The sequence below is a fragment of the Galleria mellonella genome, unplaced genomic scaffold, assembly GCF_026898425.1.
Source record: "Galleria mellonella isolate WM207_F2 unplaced genomic scaffold, CSIRO_AGI_GalMel_v1 utg270, whole genome shotgun sequence".
In the NCBI taxonomy this organism is placed as follows: Eukaryota; Metazoa; Arthropoda; class Insecta; order Lepidoptera; family Pyralidae; genus Galleria; species Galleria mellonella.
In genome coordinates this window covers 1,633,695-1,645,911 of record NW_026442062.1, presented here as the reverse complement: position 1 = coordinate 1,645,911, position 12,217 = coordinate 1,633,695, and the positions used below count along the sequence as shown (strand labels likewise).

General features: G+C 32.0%; 1 protein-coding gene across 1 annotated transcript in view; it reads right to left on the bottom strand.

The window, feature by feature from the left end:
• The window catches only part of LOC113523514 (proton-coupled amino acid transporter-like protein CG1139), a 42,616-nt gene extending 38,100 nt beyond the window's left edge, over nt 1-4,516 (bottom strand). Inside the window, exon 1 of the mRNA XM_052895299.1 lies at nt 4,404-4,516. The gene's annotated coding sequence lies outside the window, so the exon portion shown is untranslated. The remainder of the gene's footprint in view (nt 1-4,403) is intronic.
• Between the last annotated feature and the right edge of the window lie 7,701 nt (nt 4,517-12,217).

The window sequence follows — 12,217 nt, the reverse complement described above, 5'->3', positions numbered from 1 at the left end:
AATAATTAGAGTACTGTTAAATTAAATAAAAAAAAAATATATAGAATAAAGTACAACTCTAATCGACCTTAACATTTGACTTTATATCTAGACATTACCGAATTAAAAGAAAAATAAGAATGTACGTTTGTATAGAGAGGTCTCAGCCACTTTTAATTTATAATAATAAATTTCAGAATTAATTAAACCTATTCATGAGATCTTATGCCTTAATTCTCTTGTTTTTTTTTTTTGTTTGTGTTCCATTTAGAATGCTCTTAGATATTACACCCACTTTAGTAATCTTATCTATACAGTATCTAATAGTAGCATTTATTGTTTCCACTAAGTAACAATCTCCTTAAATAAACATGGCTTAACACTACCTCTAAGAGTGTTCATACTTGAAATCTGTATTAAACTTAAAATCTTTTTAATTAATAAACAAAATATTGGCATGCCTAATAGGTACGTAGCCGAAATATTTATTGCCTGAATATCTGAATGCGACAGAAAGTGATCTCTGACTACCCCTCATCTAATGGTATCTGTTATTATATTCTACATAAATAAATAAATATCAAGTGAAGGCAAATATAATGGACACATACAATGCAGTTTCGCAAAATTTCGCGACTGACTCTTGGCCACAGCAGAATATCAGAGTTTTGCTCTTTTAAGGGCAAAGCAATAAACTGACCATTTTATGTTACTATGGCACACGCATGAAGGAATGGTAAGAAAGGAGATTGTTAGATTATATATTTTGTTTTTGTATTTTTTTTTATTTGTGCATTTTTTATTTTTTTCTTTTGTCTCTTTTGGTATGTATTACGTGTATGTTTTTTTTTATTGTAATTTATGTGCTGTAAGTAATGTAAATAAATCATCTATCTATCTATCTATCTACCTGGATCCTTTTAATACAATAAATGCGAAAGTTTGTAATGATTAATAGATGGACAATATCTGTTACTCTTTCACGCAATTACTAAAGGGTTTTGAATATAATTTAGAACACGGGTAGGATATATCCTAACTTATGCTAGCAATATACCCAACCAGGTCGACCTCCTCGCGGTCCCCCCTGGAAACTATCATGGTTAATTTCTGATGAATTCATCATGATGGGCTAACTGGCCTGTTTTCATTCTCATCTATCACCCTTCACTGGTGCTCCGCCAGCGTATCCCGTTAGCGCAGGCGGGGTTACCATTCCATTTTCACCATTCAATTTCCAACATTAAGCTGTTAATTTTTATAAATTTTTCTCTAGAGTATTACAGTACAATATGTGATAGTCATCATATTGTTCAAGCCTATAGACGACAGCTATCACTTTTCATGAGAAAAACCGTCAATTTGTATAACATTCAAAAAGACGTTGTTATCTGACAAGTATCGGAATGAACACTCATAAAATTGATATATCTATTTGTGCTGTTACCTGCCTATATTTACAAAAGACATATTACCTTTCAATTATAACCGTTTACTCAGGTGGGCTGCTTGTATGTCACCCACTTATGTTAGTATGTAATAAATATCTTAATTAGAACGTTAATCATTCATAAATTTCAATTTTAAATCGTAATTATATTTATTTCATTTAAAATATTAAATTAAAATTAAATAAATAACTTTAAATTAAATTTGAAAATTAATAAATATTAATTTTAAATCTGATAAACATTTCAAATAAATTTAATTTAGAAAGAGTAATTTTATTCCTTTTTTAAATAATTCTTTCGAAGTATCAATGTATATTGCCGAGTGAAACAAACAGTAACTGATAGGGAAAAAGGGTTCTTCGATAGCCTAGTTATATACTGTATTATCTACAACCAAGTGCAATGCAAGGCAACCGTGGCTATGTAAAGCAATAACCTCGTAAAGGTCATCAGTAGAGGTCGCAATAAATGCAAGTCGGTAAATAGATAGTTGCGAAATAGAGGAAGACATTGCAAGCAATAAATTATTTATTAAAGAACTGAGAATACCATAGACCAGGGGAGAAGGATTGTTAGTATTTTTTTATAGAACTTAGAATGGCAAACAAGCTGATGACCTACCTTATAGAAAGCGGTTACCGTCGCCTATAGACATGAGCAGTACCATAGACATAACAGAGTATACTGTTTCGCCCATGATACCCCCCATGCGTTGCCATTCATGAGGACTCAAATGTTATTCCTCTGTACTCAGTAAATTCACGCCATATCCCACCCTTCAAACCGAAACATAGCCATGCAAATACAGTTGTGTTTGCATGGCTCTGTTTCGGTTTTACGGTTGAAACTCGAATGGGACAAAGGTACCCAAGCAAACGACTTTTGTACAAAGCCCCCCTCTGGTAATGGGAATGTTAGCAATATAGCCCACCAAGTCGAGCTCCAAGCGGTCCCCTTTTAAAAACTTGATTTGTAGTAAATTTGCCACAATGAGCTAACTAATCTGCCTTTATTTTCATAGTTTGATCCTCCAATGATACTTCATCATTATATATCATTAGCCATTCCAACTATTCCATCTTAATCCATAAAAAATTGGGATGCGAACTTTGGGGGAATTTTAAAACTAGTTCCTAAATTATTCTAATCTTATTGCTTTTTACTAGCTGTACCCTGCGATTCTGGTCGCGTGAATCAGTACATAATCTATCCAATGTGCTGAGTTAGGATATAGTCAACCCGTGTACAAAATTTCATTCAAATACCTTGAGTAGTTTGCGGGAAAGAGTAATATACATCCATCCAGAGGAATGAGGGAGACTATACAAACGTCGTTTGCTTGGGCATCTCCCATTCGTGTTTCTACCGTGAAGCAGTTGTGTTTGCATGGCTGTGTTTCGGTTTGAAGGGTGGGATATGGCGTGAATTTACTGGGTACAAAGGAATAACACCTGAGTCCTCAGGAATGGCAACGCATGGGGGGTATCATGGACAAAACAGTATACTCTGTTATGTCCGTGGTACTGCTCACGTCTATAAGCGACGGTTACCACTTTCCATCAGGTGGGCCGTCAGCTTGTTTGCCATTCTAAGTTGTATAAAAAAATCCATTCATCCATTTACCATTACAAACTTTCGCATTTATTCTATTAGCTGTATTCTGTGGCTTTGCTCACGAGAATCAGTACAAAAAGTAGCATATATGCTAAGTCAGAATACACCTATTTATATACTAAGTTTTATTCAAATCCGTTCAGCAGTTTTTGCATGAGAGAGTAACAAACATCGGTCCATCCACTTATTCGTCCATTTCTTCGTCTATCGTTACAAGCATTATATATATATATATATATATATATATATATATATATATATATATATATATATATATATATATATATATATATATATATATATATATATATATATATATATATTATTATAGGTGAAAATGGTATGGTAACCCCGCCTGCTAACGCTAACGGGATACGCTGGCGGAGCACCTGTGAAGGGTGATAGATGAGAATGAAAACAGGCCAGTTAGCCCATCATGATGAATTCATCAGGAATTAACCATGATAGTTTCCAGGGAGAACCGCGAGGAGATCGATCTGGTTGGGTATATTGCTAGCAATGGGATTCTCAGTCTCCATTACTAACAATCCCTTTCGCCCCAAGCATTATTATTTATTTCTAGCCATTTCTAACCATCGTGATTAGATTAACCAGTTGAACTTTTGAAAACTATGCAGTATGTCCTAAAAGATTTTCTTTGAGGTCAATGTTAGTGCTATTGACATGGTGAAACTTTGAACTAATAATGTCTGATCCTTTGGCCATCGACACGAATAATAATTAACTATTTTAATAGATATAATATTATATAGGACTATAATCTTTATTGAAATATAGTCTTTATTGAAATATTATTTCAATAGTTTAGTGAATGACATATAATTATTGTATTTTCACTGTATGATATATTTCTTGTATATTTTATTTGTATTCTATTACACTTTTATTATATATATATATATATATATATATATATATATATATATATATATATATATATATATATATATATATATATATATACATATATATTAATTTTACACGACTGCTCAAAAAAGAGTGTAAAATTTTTTTAAAGGTTCAACAATGCATGTAAGTTTATTTATTCCACCATAACTTCTAAATCTAAGTTTGATTCTAACTATTCTATAATATAATGTAATTTAAAAATTTGAACGTATAAAATAAAAAAAAATGGTGAGATTATGGTTCCATTTTCAAATGTATTTTAACTTTTTTTGTGTTTTAGTTGCGTTTTTAATTTTTGTGTTATAAAAGCTTGTTTAAATGTATTTGTATTATTAAAATTATTTACTTACGTTAGATTAGTATTTTAAAATGGCACATATAAATTAATTTAAAAAAATTAAACACTACAGATATACAGATTATACAAACCTCTATTGATAAATAAAAAAAATATATATACACACTCACAAATTAAAAAAAAAAAACAAAAATATATTTAGTGATGTTTATAAGACATTTGAGAGTCGACTGATTTGACAAACCCACAACTGACTGATCTATACTATTTGTCATAAATTATTGTAGCTTATCCAAACAAATTTATATTTTACTACAGCAGCGATAAGGTTTCATTTCCCATAGCGAGAATTCACATCGGTCAAGGTCTTTAACACAGGTAAGCGTAGATTAACAATTATACTTTTGGTTCACTGAGTATCAATGACTAATGATTAATCATTCAATCAATCAGTACCTGATTAAATTGGAAACTGTATATTTAAATTATAATGAAATTTTAACTCTGCCTGTACTATAGATATATATTGGCGGGATACCAGTGAAGCATCTTTCACTAAGTTCTCACCATTTTATAATAAATAGTATAGAAATAATATAAATAACCTTTATTTAAATAAACTTTATTTAAATAAACATGCTTATAAGCTCTTTGAAATCGTCATTTTTAGGGTTCCGTACCTCCAAAAGAGAAAAACGGAACCCTTATAGGCTCACTTTGTTATCCATCCATTCGTCTATCCGTCCATCTGTCTATCAAGACCCTTTTTCTTATCGCGTGAAGGTATCAAGTTGAAATTAGTATCATATACTTAGGTCTGCAATCTCTTAAAGCAGTGAAAAAATCATGCTTCTAAATCGACGCAATCAAAAGTCTATTTATATTGCATATTTTGACATACGCAAAGGGAATCAAAACCTATAGGGTCTTCCCGTTGACCTAGAATCATGGAATTTGGTAAGCGATTGTCTTGAGATTAGTAGCTTGACGTCTTTATGAAGAACTCCTAGTGAACTCTTAATGATATCAGGCTCAAGGTCTTGCGTCCAGAGGCGTGAAATATTATATTAAATAAATGTTTGATAAAAGAGAATGCTTGATGTAAGCTACACCTTTGAGAAGGATACCGTTAAATTTTTTTTACACAGTCAATTTCAGAGGCCCTTATATATAATTCAGGACTTAAGGCATAATTATTTCTAAGAAATACTTACACCGCAACGAAAACGCCATCAAATATAAATGCAAAGGGGAGAGTGCTAAGAAATTATAAATGATTTTTTTCGAGCAGTCTCTAAAAGAAGGTTCTTGATTCGTCTATATGTTTAACCGCCTTCACAAAAGGAGGATAGTCTCAATTCAATTGTATTTTTTTTTTGTTTGGTTAAACAGAAAACTGTTCGTGATTGAAGGAATAATGACATAGTATGCCATTTGAAATTGTTATACGAACTAACAAAAAAAGGTGTAGAAAACATTTATATAAAAATAATAATATAAAAATACAAAGATATATAAGTATATAAGTAAACCGCTGTGTGGTTCCGGCATAGAATAGACCATTCCTTCCTTTCCCGTGGGTATCGTAAGAAGCGACTATGGGAACTGAATGATCAAGGAATGTAAAGCAGCGTTCGTCTGGCAAAACTTCTCTTGCGGGGAAGGCTTACGTTTAGCAGTGGACAGTTAATGGTCAAATGATAATATAAAAAAAAAAAACAATTACTTACGAGTAGGCGACTTACAAGCCGAGGGTATTGTACATAAATAAATATACAGACTCCATAGCTACGAGATGGTAGGTGATTATGAAATGTATTTGTGTGGGTCGCAGGTCCAATGCAAGATTGCATCTAACCTGCGCCCACACTATGCCAGTTTATATAAACAGATACTCAAAATTTTAAAATTGACCTACTAGTTCAAATGAGATATCGTATAAAAGGGCTTCATTTGTACATTTTAAAATTGATTTATATTAATAATGTGTAGTTTTTTTAGTTATAGCCAAAAATGTAAGAAAAAAACCGACTCCTTATCTCCGAATTGAATACCTTTAATAGGCATGTGCATTAATATTGCATTGCATTTAATGTTTGTTATATATGTTATAATGCAATATGCTGTTGGTGTTCCTTTAAATAAATAAATAAATAAGTTTTAATACCGAAAAGTCTAAGGAAAAAGTCCAGAGGGAGACTTTGTACAAAAGTCGATTGCTTGAGTACCTCTGTCCCATTCGTGTTTCAACCGTGAAGCAGCTGTGTTTGCATGGCTGTGTTTCGGTTTAAAGGGTGGGATATGGCGTGAATTTACTGGGTACAGAGGAATAACACTTGAATCCTCAAGAATGGCAAGGCATGGGGGTATCATGGGCGAAACAGTATACTCTGTTATGTCCATAGTACTGCTAATGTCTATAGGCGACGGTTACTACTTTCCATCAGGTGGTCCGTCAGCTTGTTTGCCATTTTATGTTCCATAATAAAATTAGAAATGCATTAAAGATTATTTTAAGTCACAGACTACACAATACAAGATATGTACATAACTATTACTATATATTTCCGTTAATATATGTATGTAATGTTCTTCTTTCGAGAATTTTGGTAAATAATCTTTTTTTATTTCTTTTTAAACAAAAGATCCTTTTAAGATCATACTAATGATTATATTAGTCTTAAAGAATGGGTTACGTTAATAAGTATTCTGTATATTTGGCTGTCAATCAAACGCCATTCAATGCGAACGTATCAAATTGCTTATTGCCTACTTATTGTTACTACATATCCTATACCATTGTGTTAGGTTGACTGGAAGAAATCGCTTAGAGATAAGTTCACCTTTGCTTACTCTGTTACTAATTTGTTATTATTACTGTATGTTTTAGTGCAATAAAGAATATATGCTGGAGTTTCGTCAGATGACCACAAAGTGTTTGTGTTCTGAGTTTTATGATATTATTATTATTATTATGTGATTTAAATGTAATTAATATTTTTACATTTAATTATACTGTTACTGTTAAGTTACTGTACTGATGTTTTCTGAATGAGAGTATTGGGAAACTCTGTAAAGCTCACTTAGTTAAGTTATATATACTTATATATATATATATATCTATATATATATATATATATATATATATTCATACTTATTATTAGTGGGATTTTGTAACGTCTATTCTTATATCTTATCTAAATGAATGAAATAATTGTATTGAAACATGTTTTTTTTAGATTTAATTGAAGGAATATACCGATTTTCCATTGTCATTCATGTCATTTAACTTAACTGAATGCTGAAACTTAGCTTTACTTAGCTACTAGGATTTTTGAAATAGATTATCATATATATTTTTATTTATATGGGTGATAATAGAATGGTAACCCCGCCTGCGCTAACGGTGTACACTGGCGGGGCACCAGCGAGAGATGATAGGTGACGATGAAAGCAAGTCAGTTGGCCCATCGTAATGAATTGTACTAGAATTAACTTAAATAATAATGATAGGGTATATTGCTAGCAATGGGGCGGTTAGTGCCCATTACTAACAATCCCTTCCCCCCCCCCAGGTAATCATATAGATGGTGTATCAGAATAAAACATAAACCAGATTTTAAGTTTTTCAGAACTACAACTGTAAAGACCGCACTCAATATGGTATAGTAGTTTTTGCGTGATTCCATAACATACATACGGACATACAAAAATTCAATATTTTTTTGCGCTTGTTGCTTACGTTAAGACACCTTATGACAACTTTTTAAAATATCTTCTATGTATAGACATAATTATCATTATACCAGCCCTTAACTGTCCACTGCTGAACATAAGCCTACCTCTAAGGGGTAATTGTAATTGCCAGTAATTGCCACGTTTGGTAGGCGGATTGGAAACCGCAGTTAAGCTTTAAAGATATTTTAAGAGGGACGCTGCTGTCCATCCCTCGCCCTGCCTTAGTCGCCTCTTACGACACCCACGGGAAAGGAATGGGTGGCCTATTCTATGTCAGGACCACATGAACACATGGTTAAAATTTTAAGTTTTTTAACTAAAAACAATAACATGTATAGAAAAACTGGACGCGCTGTGTTCGTATAGGAACTTAATCTTTTTTCTCTTTATTATAACTAGGACAAGTATTTGCTTGCGACTTTATCTGCGTGACTAGAATATATTAATTTATTGATGTAAAAAGTAGCCTATAGAATAGATAGATAGATAGATAGATACTCTTTATTGTTCCCTCCATAAGATTACAATAGTAAACTTATTATAAATATAAACAATTAAAGCAAAATATTATACTGAAAAAAAAATACAATATAAATGTCTCTTTCCATCTCGATTTGTATACATGCATCAAATTTCCTAAAAATTGTTAAAACGATTGAAGAGCTAAGTGGTAATAAACAAACTCACTTTCACAATTTTTATATTAGTAAAGGTTGTATTTTAATTGAAGTGATGCTTTTGTGCTTTAAGTAAAGCTTCTTATATAAATATTAATTATAATTTAGTTAATTAGAGTTAAAATTAATAATGAGCGTTTTTTCTTTGAGATAAAATTTAATAATTCATTAATTAAAGATAGCCTGAACGGGTTGATGTGAGTGGGACGGGATTATTAATAATGGGGAATTTAGTGCCCACTATTAACAACATGTTCTGTCAGGTGGAATTACTTTACCTCTAGAATTGTAATTAAATAGTAAAATTCTTCATGATCACGCGTTGCCATTTACAAAATAAAATTTGATATAAAATAGGTTATTCTTAGATTCTTGCTTTACGTAGAAGCACTAATTAGTGTTTAATAATTAAAGAGTAAATAAATAATTATATGAAATATATATATATATATATATATATACATATATATAATCACTTGTTATATATGGTCACTTGTTACTGGGTCACTGACTTACAAGTGCAATAAAGAATATATGTAATAATTTAAAAATGTCTTACAAAATATTTTCATAAGAGTAAGAATCGCATAAATATTATTTATATTATATTAAATATTATAAAAAAAAATTATATAATATAATTGGCAGGCGCATCAGCAACTCCAGTTAGTTAGGCATTTGGTTACGTTTTAAGTGGAATGGTTTTTTATTTATTTATTTAAATCATGTTTTATTAATTTACGTAAAGTATAAAATTACAATAAAATAAATACTTTAATTTAATCAAAATTCTATCCTTTTTTTATACAATATTAAACACAACAGGCTATCTTTATTAGTCACATTTTTTTAATGGGTGGGAACGGAATGGTCACCTCGCCTGCGTTAACGGTATACACTAACGGAGCACAAGTGAGGGATGATAGGTGAGGATGAAAGCAGATCAATTAACCCATTGTGACATAGGTGAGGACGAAAGTATGCCAGTTAGCCCACAGTGATGAATACACCTGGAATTCAGCACGACGGTTTTTAGGTAGAACCGCGTGAAGGTCGACCTGACAGAGTATATTGCTGCAACAGGACTGGTAGTCCGCATTACTCACAATCCCTCCCCCTCCTTGTATATACCGTTTCACCATACTAATATACCAATGCATGTATAGTTTCATTTAACTAATATAATAAAAATATATCTTGTTAATGACTGTAAATGGAATAAATTTAAGAAAAGTTGTCACGACGGTTTATAATTTAATATACGCTGGCGGGGTACCACTTAGTGATGATGATGAAAATGACGATGAAAGCAGGTCAGTTAATCCGTCATTATGACGTCAGTATGACTACCAGAGGGAGACTTTGTACAAAAGTCGATTGCTTAGGTACCCCTGTCCCATTCGTGTTTCAACCATGAAGCAGTTGTGTTTGCATGGCTGTGTTTCGGTTTGAAGGGTGGGATATGGTGTGAATTTACTGGGTACAGAGGAATAACATCTGAGTTCTCAGGAATGGCAACGCATGGGGGGTATTATGAGCGAAACAGTATATTCTGTTTTGTCCATGGTACTGCTTTCATGTCTATAGGCGACGTGTTACCACTTTCCATCAGGTGGGCTGTCAATTGTTTGCCATTCTAATTATGCTTTTGAATTAACCATATTTTTAAACATATTGTTGAAGTGTATTGAATGCGTTAAAGTCCATTACAAAATCACCACTTGTAATTAGGTATAAATGTTTTCAACACGTGTTATTATTTTTATTGGGCTATAATAATAAATATGTTTATAGATCTGCAACATTATTGCCTCTTGACGTAATGTAATTTTGTATATGTATTTTATTTTTTGTATATTATATATATTTTGTTTATATATATACATATAATCTTCATATCAGCTTTTAACTGTCCACTGCTGAATATAAGTCTCCCCTTTGGGGGATTTTGCCAGTAGCTGTCATTCTTCGCAGGCAGATTGGTAACTGCAGTTTAGTTCTGGAGATGTTTTAAGAGGGACGCTGCTGCCCATCCCTCGCCCTCCCTTAATCGCCTCTTACGACACCCACGGGAAAAAAAGGGGTGATCTATTTTATGCCGGTACCATATGGCAAGTAAATATAATAATTATGTATAATTTGTTACAAGTCAGTGAGCATAAAGTTAATTACTTAGGTTGTAAAATTACTATTTCATATTTGACAAAATAGATGTAGGTACATAGGTGACAAAATAATAGTGACATTCCTATATTAACTAGAGACTAGGGATGCGTAACATATAGCAATAAATATATATTTTAGTTACAATATATATATATGGCTTAATAATGAATATGTTAACTGTTTTATCCAATATTTAATGTCGAAACGAAGAACCCGATTAAAATCAATATAGATATCTGACCGGTATGGCCAATATCGGAATGGATGTTGACCTTTTATCCGCCATCAATACTACCCAATATATAGATATTGGAGCAGTATTAATATAACCTATGCCTGGCTTAGACTGAGATTGCTAGCAATATACCCAACCAGGTCGACCTCCTCGTGGTTCCCTCTGGAAACTATCATGGTTAATTCCTGATGAATTCATCCTCATTTAAAAAAAAGTATTACCCTATCTTTCGAAGTGGAACAAACAATATAGAATTAATATGGAGAAGCAAATAGGCTACTTTTTAACGCGATCAAATCACTTATTCCAGTTACGAAGACGAAGTTACAGATAAAAACTTCAGTTTTCTCAGTGTAATCTTTTCTTGTAATTGTTTGTACTATTTTTTTTTTAATAGGTTTACTATTGTATTTTTTTTTTGGAAAAACAATTCAGAATATCTATCTATCTATTTACTTATGTACCATATTTTTTGAATTCCATCCTTAACCACAGACGTTATTGTCCTCGGAACATCGGTATGAATATTTATTGAGGCGTCACTGCTCGTAGCAAAATGAAATACCGTCAAAGAAATGTTCTCAACTGTTATTTTAACACAATATTTCTACCAGACTAGAAAATTGTTCCTTTTTACAATATATAAATATTGTCTGTGATATACCGTTTTTAACAATAAGGCTGCCCATTGTGCTCTTTCTTTCTTATTATTACTAGCTGCATCCTGCGGCTTTGCCTGCGGGAATCAATATATAAATTATTTATTTATTCATTATTTTTTTTATTTTTTTATTCAACAGAATGGCAAACAAGCTGATGGCCCACCTGATGGAAAGTGGTAACCACGTCGCCTATAGACATGAGCAGTACCATGGACATAACAGAGTATACTGTTTCACCCATGATACCCCCAATGCGTTGCCATTCCTGAGGACTCAGGTGTTATTCCTTAGTACAAATATGTGTACATGGCGGACTTAATGCTAAAAGCATTCTCTCCCAGTCAACCATAGGGAAGTGTCAGAATACTCGAATGCGGTACTAGTAATTATTGATATACATACATACTAAAATTACATACATAAACGAATAAATATATATAAATAACAAATATACTTACACATATATG